General features: G+C 43.3%; 1 protein-coding gene across 1 annotated transcript in view; it reads right to left on the bottom strand.

Annotated features, from left to right (window-relative positions):
* Window positions 1-22,125, bottom strand: part of PCYT1B (phosphate cytidylyltransferase 1B, choline) — a 408,274-nt gene that overhangs the window by 253,521 nt on the left and 132,628 nt on the right. The gene's annotated exons all lie outside the window — the stretch shown is intronic.

A 22,125-nucleotide genomic window follows, 5' to 3' on the forward strand; every position in this document is an offset into this window, starting at 1 on the left:
TTATTGTTGGGGTTTTTTGTTCATTTTTTTATTTATTTATTTTCTTCCTCCCACCTATATCAGTGTTTATCTTGTTTTTCCCCCTTTTTTGTTAATATCAATGCAGCTGAGATACTGCTTTAATTGTTGATTGTAAAGACACAAGTTAGAGGGTCAATAAAACAAAATGTACAATACAGAGAGTGCAGAATTATTGACCACATCATCCTCTTTATGCATGTTGTCTTACTCCAAGCTGTATAGGCTCGAAAGCCTACTACCAATTAAGCATATTAGGTGATGTGCATCTCTGTAATGAGAAGGGGTGTGGTCTAATGACATCAACACCCTATATCAGGTGTGCATAATTATTAGGCAACTTCCTTTACTTTGGCAAAATGGGTCAAAAGAAGGACTTGACAGGCTCAGAAAAGTCAAAAAAAGTGAGATATCTTGCAGAGGGATGCGTCACTCTTAAAATTGCAAAGCTTCTGAAGCGTGATCATTGAACAATCAAGCGTTTCATTCAAAATAGTCAAAAGGGTCGCAAGAAGCGTGTGGAAAAACCAAGGCGCAAAATAACTGCCCATGAACTGAGAAAAGTCAAGCGTGCAGCTGCCAAGATGCCACTTGCCACCAGTTTGGCCATATTTCAGAGCTGCAACATCACTGGAGTGCCCAAAAGCACAAGGTGTGCAATACTCAGAGACATGGCCAAGGTAAGAAAGGCTGAAAGACGACCACCACTGAACAAGACACACAAGCTGAAACGTGAAGACTGGGCCAAGAAATATCTCAAGACTGATTTTTCTAAGGTTTTATGGACTGATGAAATGAGAGTGAGCCTTGATGGGCCAGATGGATGGGCCCGTGGCTGGATTGGTAAAGGGCAGAGAGCTCCAGTCCGACTCAGACGCCAGCAAGGTGGAGGTGGAGTACTGGTTTGGGCTGGTATCATCAAAGATGAGCTTGTGGGGCCTTTTCGGGTTGAGGATGGAGTCAAGCTCAACTCCCAGTCCTACTGCCAGTTTCTGGAAGACACCTTCTTCAAGCAGTGGTACAGGAAGAAGTCTGCATCCTTCAAGAAAAACATGATTTTCATGCAGGACAATGCTCCATCACACGCGTCCAAGTACTCCACAGCGTGGCTGGCAAGAAAGGGTATAAAAGAAGAAAATCTAATGACATGGCCTCCTTGTTCACCTGATCTGAACCCCATTGAGAACCTGTGGTCCATCATCAAATGTGAGATTTACAAGGAGGGAAAACAGTACACCTCTCTGAACAGTGTCTGGGAGGCTGTGGTTGCTGCTGCACGCAATGTTGATGGTGAACAGATCAAAACACTGACAGAATCCATGGATGGCAGGCTTTTGAGTGTCCTTGCAAAGAAAGGTGGCTATATTGGTCACTGATTTGTTTTTGTTTTGTTTTTGAATGTCAGAAATGTATATTTGTGAATGTTGAGATGTTATATTGGTTTCACTGGTAAAAATAAATAATTGAAATGGGTATATATTTGTTTTTTGTTAAGTTGCCTAATAATTATGCACAGTAATAGTCACCTGCACACACAGATATCCCCCTAAAATAGCTATAACTAAAAACAAACTAAAAACTACTTCCAAAACTATTCAGCTTTGATATTAATGAGTTTTTTGGGTTCATTGAGAACATGGTTGTTGTTCAATAATAAAATGAATCCTCAAAAATACAACTTGCCTAATAATTCTGCACTCCCTGTACTTGTACAAAACTTAAAAAAAAAAATCCTAACACTACTCGAAAAATTACAAACAATCTAAATACAAAAAATAAAAAAGACTAAATTACAAAAAATAACAAACAAGTATGAAAAATAACAAACGAAAATATCAAAAATAAAAAAGAATTACACCTAATTTAATAGCCCTATCAAAATAAAAAAGCCCACCCAAAATAAAAAAAAACTAGCCTACAATAAACTACCAATAGCCCTTAAAAGGGCCCTTTGTAGGGCATTGCCCTAAGTTAAACAGTTCTTTTACCTGTACAAAAAAAATACAAAGACCCCCCAACAGTAAAACTCACCATCCAACCAACCCCCCAAAATAAAAAAACCTAACTCTAACAAAAACCTAAGCTACCCATTGCTCTGAAAAGGGCATTTGGATGGGCGTTGCCCTTAAAAGGGCATTTAGCTCTTTTGCTGCCCAAATGCTAAACTAAAAAAAAAAACACCCAAAAAACCCTTAAAAAAAACCTATCACTAACCCCCGAAGATCCATTTACAGTTTTTGAAGTCCCGTTTGAACAATCTTCATCCAGACGGCGAGAAGTCTTCATCCAGACGTCCTCATCAATCTTAATCCCGGCAGCAAAGTCCTCATCCAAGTGGCGAGAAGTCTTCATCCAGGCGGCCTCTTCAACCTTCATCAAGATGGCATCTTCTATCTTGATCCCAACGGCACGGAGCGGGTCCATCCTGAAGACATCCGGCACAGAGCATCCTCTTCATACGGTTCAGCCAATAGGAATGCAAGGGACGCCCTCTTGAAACGGCTCAATTGCATTGAAGATTCAGTGTATGGTGGTGACCGTATGAAGAGGATGCTCCGTGCCAGATGTCTTCAGGATGGACCCGCTCTGCGCCACCGGGATCAAAATAAAACATGAAGATTAAAGAAGCCGCCTGGATGAAGACTTCTTGCCGCTTGGATGAGGACTTCTCCGCCGGAATGAAGATTGAAGAGGCCGCCTGGATGAAGATTTTTCACCGCCTGGATGAAGATCGTTCAAGCGGGACTTCAAAAACTGTAAGTGGATCTTCGAGGGTTAGTGATAGTTATTTTAAGGTTTTTTTGGGTGGGTTTTTAGATTAGGGTTTGGGCATGTAAAAGAGCTAAATGCCCTTTTAAGGGCAATGCCCATCCAAATGCCCTTTTCAGGGCAATGGGTAGCTTAGGTTTTTTTAGATAGTTTTTTTTTATTTTGTGGGTTTGGGGGTGGGGGTTTGTAATGGTGGGGGTTTGTAATGTTGGGGGTTTGTAATGGTGGGGGTTTGTAATGTTAGTGGGTGTATTTTTTTTGTTTTTTCAGAAAAAGAGCTGATATCTTTAGAACAATGCACTACAAAGGCCCTTTTAAGGGCCATTGGTAGTTTATTCTAGATTAGGTTTTTTATTTTGGTGTGTTTTTTTTAAATGGGTATTAGAATAGGAAATTTCTTTATTATTTTTGATAAATTGTTTGTTATTATTTTTTGTAATGGTAGGTTTTAGTGTAAGGCAGGTTAGGTTTTATTTCACAGATAAGTTTGTATTTATTTTAACTAGATAGTTAGTAAATAGTTAATAACTATTTACTAACTAGTCTACCTAGTTAAAATAAATACAAACTTACTATTAGTTATATTGTAGCTAGCTTAGGTTTTATTTCACAGGTAAGTATTTAGTTTTAAATAGGTATTATTTATTAACTTTTCTTTTCCCCATAGACTTCAATGGGGCTGCGTTACGGAGCTTTTCTTTCCACGATCGCAGGTGTTAGACTTTTTTCTGATCCGCTTGTTTTGTGTGCGGTATGGAGCTTAAAAACCCTGTATCACACGCACAAGCCGGCTGTTTCAAAACATGTAATTGCTGCGCTATAGGGGGTTAAATAATGCAACTTTTTTTGCTTTCGTTAATTTCCCTATAGCGCGCATAACTCGTAATCTAGGTGTGTGTTTCTTGTAATCTAAATACCAATTTTCGTGTCTGTAACATCATGACCCCCCTTAAGTGGATTTTCAGGAAATGGTAAAACACGTTTCTTTATTTTTAAACGAGAATCTAAATACCAATTTTCACCTCTGTAATATGTTTGGATTTTGAGATATAGGTATCCTCATAAATCCCCCCCCCCCCCTTTTGAACCCCCTTTGGATTTTGGGGAAATCGTAAAACATGTTTCTTTATTTTTCAAGGAGAATCTAAATACCAATTTTCACGTCTGTACATCTTTGTTTTTTGAGATATAGGTATCCTCATAAATCAGCCCCCCCCCTTTTGATCCCCTTAAGTGGATTTTGAGGAAATGGTAAAACATGTGTTTCTTAATTTTCACGGCTGTAACATCTTTGGTTTTTGAGCTATTAGTATCATCATAAATCACCCCCAATTTTGACCACCCTTAAGTGAATTCTAGAGGAAATAGTAAAACCCATGTTTATTTTTAAAGGAGAATGTAAATACTAATGTTCCCCTCTTTGGATTTTGAGATATAGATATCCACATAAATCACCCCCCCCCCTTTTTGAACCCCCTTAAGTTGATTATGGGGAAATGGTAAAACACGTGTACCTAGATTTGGAGTTTGGCGTTAGCATTGAAAACCAGCGTTAGAGGCTCCTAACGCTGGTTTTAGGCTACCGCCGGTATTTGGAGTCACTCAAAATAGGGTCTATCGCTCACTTTTCATCCGCGACTTTTCCATACCGCAGATCCCCTTACGTAAATTGCGTATCCTATCTTTTCAATGGGATCTTTCTAACTCCGGTATTTCGAGTCGTTTCTGAAGTGAGCGTTGGACATCTAACGACAAAACTCCAGCCGCAGGAAAAAAGTCAGTAGTTAAGAGCTTTCTGGGCTAACGCCGGTTTATAAAGCTCTTAACTACTGTACTCTAAAGTACACTAACAACCATAAACTACCTATGTACCCCTAAACCGAGACCCCCCCACATCGCCGACACTCGAATAAATTTTTTTAACCCCTAATCTGCCGACCGCCACCTACGTTATCCTTATGTACCCCTAATCTGCTGCCCCTAACACCGCCGACCCCTGTATTATATTTATTAACCCCTAATCTGCCCCCCTCAACGTCGCCTCCACCTGCCTACACTTATTAACCCCTAATCCGCCGAGCGGACCTGAGCGCTACTATAATAAAGTTATTAACCCCTAATCCGCCTCACTAACCCTATAATAAATAGTATTAACCCCTAATCTGCCCTCCCTAACATCGCCGACACCTAACTTCAATTATTAACCCCTAATCTGCCAACCGGAGCTCACCGTTATTCTAATAAATGTATTAACCCCTAAAGCTAAGTCTAACCCTAACACTAACACCCCCCTAAGTTAAATATAATTTAAATCTAATGAAATTAATTATCTCTTATTAAATAAATTATTCCTATTTAAAGCTAAATACTTACCTGTAAAATAAATCCTAATATAGCTACAATATAAATTATAATTATATTATAGCTATTTTAGGATTAATATTTATTTTACAGGTAACTTTGTATTTATTTTAACCAGGTACAATAGCTATTAAATAGTTAAGAACTATTTAATAGCTAAAATAGTTAAAATAATTACAAATTTACCTGTAAAAGAAATCCTAACCTAAGTTACAATTAAACCTAACACTATACTATCAATAAATTAATTAAATAAACTACCTACAATTACCTACAATTAACCTAACACTACACTATCAATAAATTAATTAAATACAATTGCTACAAATAAATACAATTAAATAAACTTGCTAAAGTACAAAAAATAAAAAAGAACTAAGTTACAAAAAATAAAAAAATATTTACAAACATAAGAAAAATATTACAACAATTTTAAACTAATTACACCTACTCTAAGCCCCCTAATAAAATAACAAAGCCCCCCTAAATAAAAAAATGCCCTACCCTATTCTAAATAACTAAAGTTCAAAGCTCTTTTACCTTACCAGCCCTGAACAGGGCCCTTTGCGGGGCATGCCCCAAGAAGTTCAGCTCTTTTGCCTGTAAAAGAAAAAATACAATACCCAAGCCCCCCAACATTACAACCCACCACCCACATACCCCTAATCTAACCCAAACCCCCCTTAAATAAACCTAACACTAAGCCCCTGAAGATCTTCCTACCTTATCTTCACCTCACCGGGTTCAACGATCTGTCCAGAAGAGCTCCTCCGATGTCCTGATCCAAGCCCAAGCGGGGGGCTGAAGAGGTCCATGATCCGGATGAAGTCTTCATCCAAGCGGGAGCTGAAGAGGTCCATGATCCGGATGAAGTCTTCTATCAACGGCATCTTTAATCTTCTTTCTTCCGGATCCATCTTGCAGACCTCCGACGCGGAACATCCTGCTGGCCCGACGGACTAACGACGAATGACGGTTCCTTTAAGGGATCGGAACAGCCAATAGATTGCGAGCTCAATCTGATTGGCTGATTGAATCAGCCAATCGGATTGAACTTGAATCTGATTGGCTGATTCCATCAGCCAATCAGAATATTCCTACCTTAATTCCGATTGGCTGATAGAATCCTATCAGCCAATCGGAATTCGAGGGACGCCATCTTGGATGACGTCCCTTAAAGGAACCGTCATTTGTCGTTAGTCCGAGTAGATGAATATAGATGATATTGAGTGAAATATAGGCCCACAATAAAATTGGACAACTTGTAATAACGGATGCAAAGTTACAACCGATGGTAATATAAAATAAAAATAAATGACCTACTATTGGAACACATAATGAGGAGGAAGCTGAAATGGCGTGCCTGTCTTATGTGTCAATAATTAAGTGTGATACGTATCTTTGAAACCTCATTTTTAAATATAACAAATAGTAATAATGTGCAGGAATGTGCGTTTAAGTTAACACACTAGTAAAAAATGGTGTATATATATATATATATATATAGTGATGTCGCGAATAGTTCGCCGGCGAATAGTTCCCGGTGAACATAGCATGTTCGCGTACGCCGCGGCGGGCGAACATATGCGATGTTCTATCCGCCTCCTATTCTTCATCATTGAGTAAATTTTGACCCTTTACCTCACAGTCAGAAGACACATTACAGCCAATCAGCGGCAGACACTCCCTCCCAGACCCTCCCACCTCCTGGACAGCATCCATTTTAGATTCATTTGGAAGCTGCATTCTTAGTGAAAGGAGGGACAGTGTAACTGCTGCTGATTTAATAGGGAAATTGATAGCTAGGCTAGTGTATTCAGTGTCCACTACAGTCCTGAAGGACTCATCTGATCTCTGCTGTAAGGACAGCACCCCAAAAAGCCCTTTTTAGGGCTAGAACATTAGTCTGCTTCTTTTTTTTTCCTGTGTAATCTAATTGCAGTTGCCTGCCTGCCTGCCTGCCAGCGTGTGTGTCAGGCTCACAGCGTATACTGTGCCCACTTGCCCAGTGCCACCACTCATATCTGGTGTAACAGTAGTGTAGATTTAAAAAAAAAAAACTTTTTTTGACTGTGTTAAATAATAGCAGTCAGTTTCCTTCACACATGTGCGTTTCAGGGCCTGCCTGCCAGGGCACAGTGTCACCCCAGTGCAACTCATATCTGGTGTAACAGTAGTGTAGATTTAAAAAAAAAAAACACCTTAGAATCCTTTGGTTACATGTCCCTTTACAAATTAAACTTAGATAAAACAGAAATTTTCACCTGGGGCTTCCCCCAAGACACAGCTGACACCCTTATAACCCAATATAGAGTACACTGCACCAACAAGTTCATCTCACACTTAGGGGTCAAGATATCGAACAATATCCCCCAGATGATCAAAGACAATTATTTGCTTCTTTTAGCCGAACTGCGCACTGTAAAAGACAAATGGAATTACACTTACATATCAGGGATAGGCAGACTAACGGCCCTCAAAATGTCATTCCTACCCAAAATTACTTATTTATTTAGGTGCCTTCCTTTCCGTATTCCGGGGTATCTACTACATCATTTTCAGAGCGAGTTCAAAAAATATATATGGCAGCATAAACCCCCTAGAGTGGCGGATAAAATTCTCCAAAGCCCCCTTAGTAGAGGAGGAATAGCCTCCCCTTTGATAACAAGGTATTATGAAGGAGCCATGCTCACCCATATTTCGCAATGGGGTGCGAAGGAATCTCCTAGTAAATGGAAAACCATAGAACAAGCTTCACTCCAGAACCACATATATCTACCTGACTTGATTTGGATCCCTACCCATTTACGACGAACCACAGATATTAGTAACACCATAATACGAGAATGTCTCGCCATGTGGGATAAGCTGAGACACTACCCACATATCGCCCCGCACCCTTCACCTATCACTCCCATGACGGGTCTCCTTCGAGGCCTACCTGATTCTCACCCTCACGGCTGGACGCGAGTAGGAATACAGACAGTAGCTGATCTCTGGGTTATTTCACCAACTCCGCACTTCATTACACTCTCAGAAATAAAGGCTGACTTAACCTTACCCAGACATATGACATTTGAATATACAAGACTAAAGAGCTTTCTTCTCAGTTGGGTCTTTCAACCTGAACTACACCGACCCCGAACACTCTGGGAAATGACTTGGCAACAAGGTAGCAAACTACATAGACCCCTTTCAATACACTACACCCTAATAGGAAATTCAGACTCTGAGAATAAGCTCCCTCACTTACTCAAATGGGAGTCGTCCCTGAACGTGACCGTACCCCCACAGGCATGGCAACATGTAATCTCCCTCACCAAAAAATCACTACACTGTGTTACTCTCTTTGAAACTTATTACAAACTCTTAACGCATTGGTACCTCACCCCTGCTAGACTTAACAAAATGTTTGACTCTGCATCTCCTCTATGCTGGCGGAATTGTGGTAAAAAAGGAGATTCTTTACACATATGGTGGGACTGCCCCAGGTTGAGACCCTTATGGAATACCTGTTTCCGTACACTAGCGGGACTAGGCATAGCACTTCCCACAACTCCTTCCAATGCCCTTCTTCACATAGGTACTCTTAAACTGCCTAAACACCAAGCATACCTGGCTATTTATTTGTTAACAGCTACTAAAGCGACTATAGCCAAGGCATGGAAATCCAAGACGCCTCCAAAATGGTCATGCACCTTAAATTATATGGCATATATCTACAACATGGAGAAACCTATTTTTTACTCCCTAAATAATTCGGACCTGTTTGAACTAGTGTGGGCAGACTGGCAATCCTGCTACACCACTACTTGGTCCCCGAATACTAGGGCAAACACGCATTAGATGACCTTTGCTGTCTATCCTTTGAATAAGAACCTTCTCTCTACCTCTAACGCTACTATCACCCTTCCTCTCCTCTCCCTCCCCTTCCCCACCCCAACTAACCTACCTCTTACGATAAGAGCTATGTAACGCTCATCTTCCATTTTATGAATATACCCCAACCTGAAATGTTGAAATTGTTTCAATTTTCCGTTTGTATACGCTTTAGGAGCCTGTGTGCTCCAAAAACATTCTCTATGTTATCTTTGTAACTGAAAATACTGTATATCAATAAAAAAATTAAAATAAAAAATAAATAAATAAAAAACCAACACTTTTTGACTGTGTTAAATAATAGCAGTCAGTTTCCTTCACACGTGTGTGTTTCAGTGCCTGCCTGCCTGCCAGGGCACAGTGTCACCCCAGTGCAACTCATATCTGGTGTAACAGTAGTGTAGATTTTAAAAAAACAACACTTTTTTGACTGTGTTAAATAATAGCAGTCAGTTTCCTTCACACGTGTGCGTTTCAGGGCCTGCCTGCCAGGGCACAGTGTCACCCCAGTGCAACTCATATCTGGTGTAACAGTAGTGTAGATTTAAAAAAAAAACAAACTTTTTTGACTGTGTTAAATAATAGCAGTCAGTTTCCTTCACACGTGTGCGTTTCAGGGCCTACCTGTCAGGGCACAGTGTCACCCCAGTACAACTCATATCTGGTGTAACAGTAGTGTAGATTTAAAAAAAGCAACACTTTTTTGACTGTGTTAAATAATAGCAGTCAGTTTCCTTCACACGTGTGCATTTCAGTGCCTGCCAAGGCACAGTGTCACCCCAGTGCAACTCATATCTGGTGTAACAGTAGTGTACATTTAAAAAAAAAACACTTTTTTGACTGTGTTAAATAATAGCTGTCAGTTTCCTTCACACGTGTGCATTTCAGGGCCTGCCTGCCAGGGCACAGTGTCACCCCAGTGCAACTCATATCTGGTGTAACAGTAGTGTAGATTTAAAAAAAAAAAAACACTTTTTTGACTGTATTAAATAATAGCAGTCAGTTTCCTTCACACGTGTGCGTTTCAGTGCCTGCCAGGGCACAGTGTCACACCAGTGCAACTCATATCTGGTGTAACAGTAGTGTACATTTAAAAAAAAAATACAATTTTGACTGTAATAGATTGAATAGCAGTTAGTTGTCTGCAAGCGTGTGTGTCAGGCCTACAGCGTCTACTCTGCCAACTTCTGCCAGTGCACAGTGCTACTCATATCTGTTGTCACAGTAGCTTGCACGCATAGTACGCCCAATCGAAAAAAAAAAATGACAGGTAGAGGCAGGCCACCCCGCAGGGGCCGTCATGTCGTGGTGCTGTGATTCCCTTTAGCTCTAGAATAATGCGCAGTGTTCAGAGGCCACGTACCCCGAACTCGAACATTTCTGAGGACATAGTTGACTGGCTAACACAGGACACCCAATCTTCTACAGCTTCCGCTTGGAACCTTGACGCACCATCCTCCTGCAGCTTAGCTTCGGGCACCTCTCAAGTTACCACTCGCCTGCCTGCCGCCACCACCAACACTAGCACCACAGCCACTTCACTTGATCTGTCAGAGGAGTTATTTACACATCAGTTGGAAGAAATGAGTGATGCGCAACCATTATTGCCAGAGGATGTAGATAACAGGGATATGTCTCAGTCAGGCAGCATTACACACATGAACGTACGGTGTGATGATGATGATGTTGTACCCGCTGCGGGAGTTTGGTCTGTCACTGTGAAGCGAGCGTAACCCTTACACTACCTGATCGATACAACATCATACCTGATGTTTTAAAGCACGTTATTCCAAACAATTTAGGAATGTTAGGTGATTTATGCCCTTTATGGCTTAAAACCAGACTCTGCATCAACTATGTAATTTTCCATGGGAGTTTTGCCATGGATCCCCCTCCGGCATGCCACAGTCCAGGTGTTAGTCCCCTTGAAACAACTTTTCCATCACTATTGTGGCCAGAAAGAGTCCCTGTGGGTTTTAAAATTCTCCTGACCATTGAAGTCAATGGCGGTTCGCCCTGTTCGCAAACTTTTGGGGAAGTTCGCGTTCGCTGTTTGCGAACCCAAATTTTTAGGTTTGCAACATCACTATGTATATTGCTAACACCGGAGGTATAAAGTACACTAAGGGGAGGGCAACCCCAAGAGTACTTGGGGGCCCGCTACCCAGTGGCGGCTCGTGGGTTATTCAAATGGGGGTTTACACACACAGACACACTGCATACAGACATACACATTACAAAAGCATAAATACATACACACTATACAGACAGACTATGAACATAAACATTACACACACAGACGACATACATTTTTTTAAATATGTTTCCCATTAAAGAAAATATTATTCAAAACCAGTATAGATGTAACACAACTGCCAGAATTAAAAATGCAGTTACCTTAAAAGTTGGTGAGTAATTGTCACACCTGCATGTATATATAGACACTAGAAGTATAATAATTGAGATGAAATGTTAAAGCTGGGGTAGTCAGCGGGCAAGAGCCGCTCTGTGTTGAGCAAGGGGAGGGGGGGCGAAGAGGGACGGAGCCTTTTGGTTAGAGGAAAGATTGTGGAGGTAGGGAGGTTAACCAGTAAATTGTGGTACGTGACAAAGTAAGTAACTACAGGTTATCGAGTAGAGCTGAGAAATAAAGTGTGATAAAGCTCGTATCTTAGGAATATAAACATACGGCTAGATTTGGAGTTTGGCGTTAGCCGTGAAAACCAGCGTTAGAGGCTCCTAAAGCTGGTTTTAGGCTAACTCCGGTATTTGGAGTCACTCAAAAAAGGGTCTAACGCTCACTTTTCAGCCACGACTTTTCCATACCGCAGATCCCCTTACGTCAATTGCGTATCCTATCTTTTCAATGGGATCTTTCTAACTCCGGTATTTAGAGTCGTGTCTGAAGTGAGCGTTAGAAATCTAACGAAAAAACTCCAGCCGCAGAAAAAAGTCAGTAGTTAAGAGCTTTTTGGGCTAACGCCGGTTTATAAAGCTCTTAACTACTGTGCTCTAAAGTACACTAACACCCATAAACTACCTATGTACCCCTAAACCGAGGCCCCCCCACATCGCCGCCACTCGATTACATTTTTTTAACCCCTAATCTGCCGACCGCCACCTACGTTATACTTATGTACCCCTAATCTGCTGCCCCTAACACCGCAGACCCCTGTATTATATTTATTAACCCCTAATCTGCCCCCCACAACGTCGCCGCCAGCTACCTACAATAATTAACCCCTAATCTGCCGACTGCAAAGCGCCGCCACCTACATTATAGCTATGTACCCCTAATCTGCTGCCCCTAACACCGCCGACCCCTATATTATATTTATTAACCCCTAATCTGCCCCCCTCAACGTCGCCTCCACCTGCCTACACTTATTAACCCCTAATCTGCCGAGCGGACCGCACCGCTACTATAATAAAGTTATTAACCCCTAATCCGCCTCACTAACCCTATAATAAATAGTATTAACCCCTAATCTGCCCTCCCTAACATCGCCGACACCTAACTTCAATTATTAACCCCTAATCTGCCGACCGGAGCTCACCGCTATTCTAATAAATGTATTAACCCCTAAAGCTAACTCTAACCCTAACACTAACACCCCCCTAAGTTAAATATAATTTTAATCTAAAGACATAAATGAACTCTTATTAAATAAATTATTCCTATTTAAAGCTAAATACTTACCTGTAAAATAAATCCTAATATAGCTACAATATAAATTATAATTACATTGTAGCTATTTTAGGATTAATATTTATTTTACAGGCAACTTTGTAATTATTTTAACCAGGTACAATAGCTATTAAATAGTTAAAAACTATTTAATAGCTACCTAGTTAAAATAATTACAAAATTACCTGTAAAATAAATCCAAACCGAAGTTACAATTAAACCTAACACTATACTATCATTAAATGAATTAAATAAAATACCTATAATTACCTACAATTAAACCTAACACTACACTATCAATACATTAAGTAAATACAATATCTACAAATAACTACAATGAAATAAACTAGCTAAAGTACAAAAAATAAAAAAGAACTAAGTTACAAAAAATAAAAAAATATTTACAAACATAAGAAAAATATTACAACAATTTTAAACTAATTACACCTACTCTAAGCCCCCTAATAAAATAACAAAGACCCCCAAAATAAAAAATGCCCTACCCTATTCTAAATTACTAAAGTTCAAAGCTCTTTTACCTTACCAGCCCTGAACAGGGCCCTTTGCGGGGCATGCCCCAAGAAGTTCAGCTCTTTTGCCTGTAAAAAAAAACATACAATACCCCCCCCAACATTACAACCCACCACCCACTTACCCCTAATCTAACCCAAACCCCCCTTAAATAAACCTAACACTAAGCCCCTGAAGATCATCCTACCTTGTTGTTACAGAAGCATTAGTTATTTTGTTGTGAAGAAACTTATTTCCCAGCAGCAATGCCTGAACCAGCCAAGCCAGCGCCTAAGAAGGGCTCCAAGAAAACTGTAACAAGTATCATTTCATAAAGGGTTAACTCTGTTCAGTTTTGAGAAAACTATTTTCTGAGGCAGGTTTCCTAGCATATTGTGTACTGTAATTAAGTTTGTGATAAGCATTCACTGCTAGGTGATAAGAAGGACTCAATTGTTTTCTTGTGTGTACTTGTTATCTGCGGTGGCCTGTCCGAGGGCTTTGTCTAAATGTGTGATGGGGGATTTTATGCTTCCCCCCCTGGGAGTGCCCTGTGTGCATGTAACCTAAATAAAAAGCAGGCTGGGCATCCCAGTCCTCAGTTCTTGGTTGTCCCTCAATCGCAGCGTTGACTCGTTTTTGTGGGCAGAAGGGTATCCTAGCTGTACTACAGCTAAGGGGGATTATTCTACATTTGCGAGACTCATATAGAATACTATGGAAAGCAGTTTCTCCCCTCTTCAGCAATAGGAATCCAGGCTACTAAGCGGTCCATCTCTCAGCGAGACTAAGGGTAACCGTAACATTTGGCGGCAGCGGTGGGATTTTTCCTGGATTTCCTAGGAGAGGTACAGAACGGATGGAGAGCGCTTACGAAAAATTGAAGCGTACAACCCTAAAGGATTTACTTGAAAGCAGAGGGGGGTACGCCAGCAACCGGCCGAGGAGAGAGCTGATCGCAGAATTGACCGAACTGGATCAGAGCTTCACAATGGCGGAAACACCGACCACGATTAGTGACGAAAAAACCAGGATTGTTCGGGAGAGGCTCTCACTGTACGGGCCGAACCCCTCCATGGAATTGGTACAGCAGTTGATGGCGGAAGCGGACAAGGATATACGAGAGACTCGAGCCCACGAACTCAACCTAGCGAATGCACACCGCAATGCTGAAGCCCCGCAGGTAATCATCCCTGTCGAAAATGCTGGGAGGCCCAAGATACCCTATGCGGCATTTCGACCCTTCCTAGAGAGCGAGACAGGGATTGATGAATATTTGGCGGACTTCGAAAGGCAATGTGCCCTGCACCAGATTCCCAACAGGGAGTGGCCCACGATATTGTCTGGGAAACTATCCGGGCGAGCCCTGGAAGCCTTTCGTACTCTGGGTGCTGAGGAAGTGACACAGTATGAGCTAGTTAAGGAGACACTGTTGCGACGGTACGCAGTAACTCCGGACGCGTATCGCCGACAGTTTCGGGGCACGAAAAAGAAGCCTAACGATACCCATATGGAATGGGCGCACCGAATGCGGAGAGCGGCAAATCACTGGATGAGCGGAAGTAAAGCGGTGACTGGTGAGGAAATTTTACAATTGTTTCTCTTAGAACATTTTTATAATGGCATGGAACAGCAAGGGAAGGAATGGCTGCGAGACAGGCGACCTTCTACCTTAGAAGAAGCAGCCAAATTGGCCGATGAACATTATGACTCCCGTCTTCACGAACCCAGAGAGGTTTACCGTGCACCCCCTCGTGCTGAATTCCGAGCCCCGGTGCCCGCAGGGCCCGCCCGACACTCAGGACCACCCAATAACAGCTCTGAGCGTCCCAGACCGACTTGCCACCGATGCAAGCAACCAGGGCATTTCATGGCTAGCTGCCCCCTTAATACGCACCAGACACCCAGGAATTACAATTACCCCTCTGGGGCATATCGTCCGGCCCGGACCCTCTGTGTTAACCAAGAGGCCCCTATGGAGGAATATTTGGGGCCGCTTCACGAGGCGGACCCTGTATATGCTGCCTCAGATAACCGCCAGCACCATCGGCAGAAGGTATGGCTCGAGGGGCGATCTACCGAGGGATTGAGAGACACAGGGGCTACTATCACGCTGGTACAGAGTCATTTGGTGCCGGAGCACAAGCGATCTGGACAGACTGTGGCCGTTAGAGTGGCGGGGGGGGATGTGTACAAAATTCCAACAGCTAAAGTGCATCTTGATTGGGGAGCGGGAAAGGGGGCTGTGAACGTGGGCATAATGGATAATTTACCTGCCGAAGTACTACTGGGCAATGATTTGGGCCCCATGACTTCTGCCTATGCTCCAGTATGCAACAACGAGGCGGACCCAGTGACTACACGGGCCCAAGCCCGGACGGAGCGAGAACTCTCACCAGTGCGGGAGACACAGGTAAGACCTACCCCGACATTGCCTGACATGTTAGGCCCCATACCCTGGGACACCCCAGATGCTTTCGAGACAGAGTCTAAGACTGACCCGACCTTACAAAAGTACCGGGAACGAGCAGAGACCGGAGGGGGCGGGGCAGATAATGAAACATTCTTATGGGAAAAAGGGAAACTATACCGCTGGACAGAGAAAAGGGGACAGCGTAGGCGACAGCTGGTAGTGCCCCACAAATACCGTCAAGAAATCCTCAAGATAGGCCATGACATCCCCTTAGCAGGCCACCTAGCTGTAACCCGTACCCTACACCGCATTACTCACACGTTCTTTTGGCCAGGGGTACACGCCGACGTTAGAACTTACTGTAACACCTGCGATGTGTGTCAACGAGTAGGAAGGCGAGGCGATCACCCTAAAGCCCATCTAGTAAATATGCCCATTGTAGAGGAACCCTTCAGCCGGGTTGCTATTGACCTAGTGGGACCACTGGCTACCCCTAGTCCCTCCGGTAAGCGCTACATTCTTACCGTAGTGGACTACGCTACCAGGTACCCAGAGGCTGTCGCCCTATCCAACATACAAGCGGATACGGTAGCGAATGCACTAGTACAGGTGTTCTCCCGGGTAGGATTTCCAAAAGAAATCCTATCCGACCGAGGCACCCAATTTACGGCTGAATTGACCCAACAACTCTGGCAGGTTTGCAAAATTAAGTCCCTCCTGAGCTCCCCATACCACCCCCAGACGAACGGGCTGTGTGAGAGGTTCAATGGGACCCTCAAGCAAATGCTCAAGACGTTCACTCAGGAATACCGAGACTGGGAACGCTTCCTGCCGCACCTCCTTTTTGCTTATCGGGAGGTGCCCCAGGAAACGACAGGGTTCTCTCCCTTCGAGTTGCTCTACGGAAGAAAGGTACGGGGACCCCTAAACCTGATCCGGGAGCACTGGGAGGGAGAGATGGAGACTGACGGTGTCCCCATTGTGCCATACGTGCTGGAACTCAGGGACCGAATGGAGCAATTAGCCAAATCCGTGCGGGCTAATCTCCAGTCGGCCCAGAGAAGACAGAAAGTATGGTACGATCGGGGGGCCCGAAAGAGAATCTTTACCATAGGACAAAAGGTGTTAGTACTTAAGCCGGTGAAGACAGACAAATTGCAGGCGTCCTGGCAGGGCCCCTACCAGATCGTAGAGAAAAGGGGAGACACCACTTATGTGATAGCTAGCTGCCACGACAACAATCTTAGAAAGACATTCCATGTAAACATGCTCAAGGAATATTTTGAGCGACCAGAGAACGTGACGGCCGTATGTTGTTCCCCTCAGGAAGGCCCCGACAGTCTACCCATTCCAGACCTATTAGAAAAGAGTCTCCCCACAGGTATAGTGGCTCAGGTTCAGATAGGAGACCGACTTAGCCCCACTGAAAGGGAGCAGCTCAACCAACTCCTACAGTCCAAACACCTCACCTTCTCCCCGAAGCCAGGGTACACTACTTTAACCACCCACCAGGTAGATACTCCGGGACAAGCTCCCTTGCGCCAGGCTCCGTACCGAATCCCCGAAGCAGTTAGGATAGGAATGAAGAAGGAGATCGATGAGATGCTCCAACTCGGGGTAATTGAGCCCTCCGATAGTCCCTGGGCCTCCCCAGTTGTCTTGGTGCCCAAGAAAGATGGGACCACCCGGTTCTGCGTAGACTATCGGAGGCTCAATGAAAAGACCGTGACGGACGCTTACCCTATGCCCAGGGTAGACGAGCTACTCGATCGTATAGCCAGGGGAAATTACCTGACCACTATTGACCTCTGCAAAGGTTACTGGCAGATTCCCCTGGCCCCGGAGGCTATCCCCAAGTCGGCATTCGTCACCCCATTCGGCTTATATCAGTTTAGGGTAATGCCGTTTGGGATGAAGAATGCCCCAGCTACATTCCAGCGCTTGGTGGATAGGCTCCTGGATGGCTTCCAGAGTTTTGCTTGCGCCTACCTGGACGACATAGCGATCCACAGTGAGTCATGGGAGGACCACTTAGCTCACATAGGAATGGTTCTGGATCAGATCCGGGCTGCTGGCCTGACTCTGAAGCCAGAAAAATGCCACTTTGGGATGGCCGAGGTACAGTACCTGGGTCACCGGGTGGGGTGTGGAAAGCAGCGACCAGAGCCGGCCAAGATAGAAGCTGTCGCCAATTGGCCCACCCCCATCACTAAGACTCAGGTCCTAGCCTTCCTGGGCACGGCAGGGTACTATAGACGGTTCGTACCAGACTACAGCACACTTGCCAAACCCCTGACTGACTTGACCAAGAAGAACTTACCTCGACAGGTCCTGTGGTCTCCCCACTGTGAAACGGCTTTCCAGGCTCTCAAAAATGCTCTAATTAACGCTCCTGTCTTGGCGGCTCCAGCCCTTAACAAACGTTTTATCGTCCACACAGATGCTTCCATGTTCGGGCTGGGAGCCGTCCTCAGCCAAGTAGGCGAAGATGGAGGGGAGCATCCAGTTGCCTACATCAGCCGGAAGCTCCTGCCCCGCGAAGTCAGCTATGCAGCGGTCGAAAAGGAGTGTTTGGCTTTGGTGTGGGCATTAAAGAAATTGACTCCCTATTTATATGGGCAGGAGTTCACTCTGGTCACCGACCATAACCCGTTGGTGTGGCTGAACCGGGTCTCTGGAGATAATGGCAGGCTATTACGTTGGAGTTTATCGTTGCAACCCTTCAATTTCACCATTACTTACAGACCTGGGAAACAGAATGGCAACGCCGACGGGTTGTCCAGACAAACCGACCTCAGCCCCGCATAACCAGCGGTCTGGACAGCCTTAGTCTGCCCCGAAAAGGGGTCAGACCGTGTCTGCCAGAGTGTTCCACAGAAAGGGAGCACTGTTACAGAAGCATTAGTTATTTTGTTGTGAAGAAACTTATTTCCCAGCAGCAATGCCTGAACCAGCCAAGCCAGCGCCTAAGAAGGGCTCCAAGAAAACTGTAACAAGTATCATTTCATAAAGGGTTAACTCTGTTCAGTTTTGAGAAAACTATTTTCTGAGGCAGGTTTCCTAGCATATTGTGTACTGTAATTAAGTTTGTGATAAGCATTCACTGCTAGGTGATAAGAAGGACTCAATTGTTTTCTTGTGTGTACTTGTTATCTGCGGTGGCCTGTCCAAGGGCTTTGTCTAAATGTGTGATGGGGGATTTTATGCTTCCCCCCCTGGGAGTGCCCTGTGTGCATGTAACCTAAATAAAAAGCAGGCTGGGCATCCCAGTCCTCAGTTCTTGGTTGTCCCTCAATCGCAGCGTTGACTCGTTTTTGTGGGCAGAAGGGTATCCTAGCTGTACTACAGCTAAGGGGGATTATTCTACATTTGCGAGACTCATATAGAATACTATGGAAAGCAGTTTCTCCCCTCTTCAGCAATAGGAATCCAGGCTACTAAGCGGTCCATCTCTCAGCGAGACTAAGGGTAACCGTAACACTTGTCTTCACCTCACCAGGTATCACCGATCCGTCCTGGCTCCAAAATCTTCATCCAACCCAAGCGGGGGCTGGCGATCCATCATCCGGTGGCTGAAGAGGTCCAGAAGAGGCTCCAAAGTCTTCATCCTATCCGGGAAGAAGAGGCGATCCGGACCGGCAACCATCTTGATCCAAGTGGCATCTTCTATCTTTATCCGATGACGACCGGCTCCATCCTGAAGACCTCCACCGCGGACCCATCTTCTTCCGGCGACGTCCAACTGAAGAATGATGGTTCCGATCAGCCAATAGAATGCGAGCTCAATCTGATTGGCTGATTGGATCAGCCAATCGGATTGAACTTGATTCTGATTGGCTGATTCCATCAGCCAATCAGAATATTCCTACCTTAATTCCGATTGGCTGATAGAATCCTATCAGCCAATCGGAATTCGAGGGACGCCATCTTGGATGACGTCCCTTAAAGGAACCGTCATTCTTCAGTTGGACGTCGCCGGAAGAAGATCGATCCGCGGTGGAGGTCTTCAGGATGGAGCCGGTCGTCATCGGATGAAGATAGAAGATGCCGCTTGGATCAAGATGGTTGCCGGTCCGGATCGCCTCTTCTTCCCGGATAGGATGAAGACTTTGGAGCCTCTTCTGGACCTCTTCAGCCACCGGATGATGGATCGCCAGCCCCCGCTTGGGTTGGATGAAGAATTTGGAGCCAGGACAGATCGGTGATACCTGGTGAGGTGAAGACAAGGTAGGATGATCTTCAGGGGCTTAGTGTTAGGTTTATTTAAGGGGGGTTTGGGTTAGATTAGGGGTATGTGGGTGGTGGGTTGTAATGTTGGGGGGGGGGTATTGTATGTTTTTTTTTACAGGCAAAAGAGCTGAACTTCTTGGGGCATGCCCCGCAAAGGGCCCTGTTCAGGGCTGGTAAGGTAAAAGAGCTTTGAACTTTAGTAATTTAGAATAGGGTAGGGCATTTTTTATTTTGGGGGTCTTTGTTATTTTATTAGGGGGCTTAGAGTAGGTGTAATTAGTTTAAAATTGTTGTAATATTTTCTTATGTTTGTAAATATTTTTTTATTTTTTGTAAATTAGTTCTTTTTTATTTTTTGTACTTTAGTTAGTTTATTTCATTGTAGTTATTTGTAGGAATTGTATTTAATGTATTTATTGACAGTGTAGTGTTAGGTTTATTTGTAGGTAATTGTAGGTATTTTATTTAATTAATTTAATGATAGTATAGTGTTAGGTTTAATTCTAACTTAGGTTAGGATTTATTTTACAGGTCATTTTGTAATTATTTTAACTAGTTAACTATTAAATAGTTTTTAACTATTTAATAGCTATTGTACATGGTTAAAATAATTACAAAGTTGCCTGTAAAATAAATATTAATCCTAAAATAGCTACAATGTAATTATAATTTATATTGTAGCTATATTAGGATTTATTTTACAGGTAAGTATTTAGCTTTAAATAGGAATAATTTATTTAATAAGAGATAATTAATTTCGTTAGATGTAAATTATATTTAACTTAGGGGGGTGTTAGTGATAGGGTTAGACTTAGCTTTAGGGGTTAATACAGTTATTAGAATAGCGGTGAGCTCCAGTCGGCAGATTAGGGGTTAATAATTGAAGTTAGGTGTCAGCGATGTTAGGGAGGGCAGATTAGGGGTTAATACTATTTATTATAGGGTTAGTGAGGCGGATTAGGGGTTAATAACTTTATTATAGTAGCGCTCAGGTCCGCTCGGCAGATTAGGGGTTAATAAGTGTAGGCAGGTGGAGGCGACGTTGTGGGGGCAGATTAGGGGTTAATAAATATAATATAGGGGTCGGCGATGTTAGGGCAGCAGATTAGGGGTACATAGGGATAATGTAAGTAGCGGCGGTTTACAGAGCGGCAGATTAGGGGTTAATAATAATATGCAGGGGTCAGCAATAGCGGGGACGGCAGATTAGGGGTTAATAAGTGTAAGGTTAGGGGTGTTTAGACTCGGGGTACATGTTAGAGTGTTAGGTGCAGACGTAGGAAGTGTTTCCGCATAGCAAACAATGGGGCTGCGTTAGGAGCTGAACGCGGCTTTTTTGCAGGTGTTAGGTTTTTTTTTCAGCTCAAACAGCCCCATTGGTTCCTATGGGGGAATCATGCACGAGCACGTTTTTGAGGCTGGCCGCTTGCGTAAGCAACTCTGGTATCGAGAGTTGAAGCTGCCTTAAATATGCTCTACGCTCCTTTTTTGGAGCCTAACGCAGCCTTTATGTGGACTCTCAATACCAGAGTTATTTTTATGGTGCGGCCAGAAAAAAGCCGGCGTTAGCTTTTCGTTACCGACAAAACTCCAAATCTAGCCGATAGTTTCCCTATTGCAATGGAAACCTATTTGTACAACGAGACCAAACTATGTAAAAATGATTAGTGAGACATAGATTAATGTAAATTTGTTATTACAAGATAAGCTGCCGTAATACTGTAACCCTGTGTGCATATACCACGTCCACAAATCTTCTAGCATTTGCCAGAGGTATACATCATAGAGTTAGCTAAAGATACAATACCCAGTTTAGAGTTTGTATCATGCCTAGAAAGTTATGATACATGCAGTTAGTAAGACACTCAAATGAATCCCAGAAGAATGTGGTATTATTACGATTTAGGTAGCTCTATAGTTAATTTGAGCATTTCTGCTTCTCAGTAGATGAAACGTTATGCATACAAGGCCAAATAAAAAGGCTCCTACGAATATTGTCTTAATAAACCAGCACTACAACAAATGAATGAGCAGTGTCGCCTAAAAAGAGGAACATTGAGCTTCTAACATCAGTTGTTATCACATGGAGTAGTAAAAGTAAACGTTTAGTTATACAGGGGGTAAATATAGTATAGTATAGTATAGTATAGTATAGTATAGTAAGCTTAGGTAGGCAGAGAGAAAAATCAACTTTTTTTAACGCAAATAAGTAACAGCTACATAAATGGTGAGATATTATACAGAAAGTACATGTACA

The sequence above is a fragment of the Bombina bombina genome, chromosome 3 (assembly GCF_027579735.1).
Source record: "Bombina bombina isolate aBomBom1 chromosome 3, aBomBom1.pri, whole genome shotgun sequence".
NCBI lineage: Eukaryota > Metazoa > Chordata > Amphibia > Anura > Bombinatoridae > Bombina > Bombina bombina.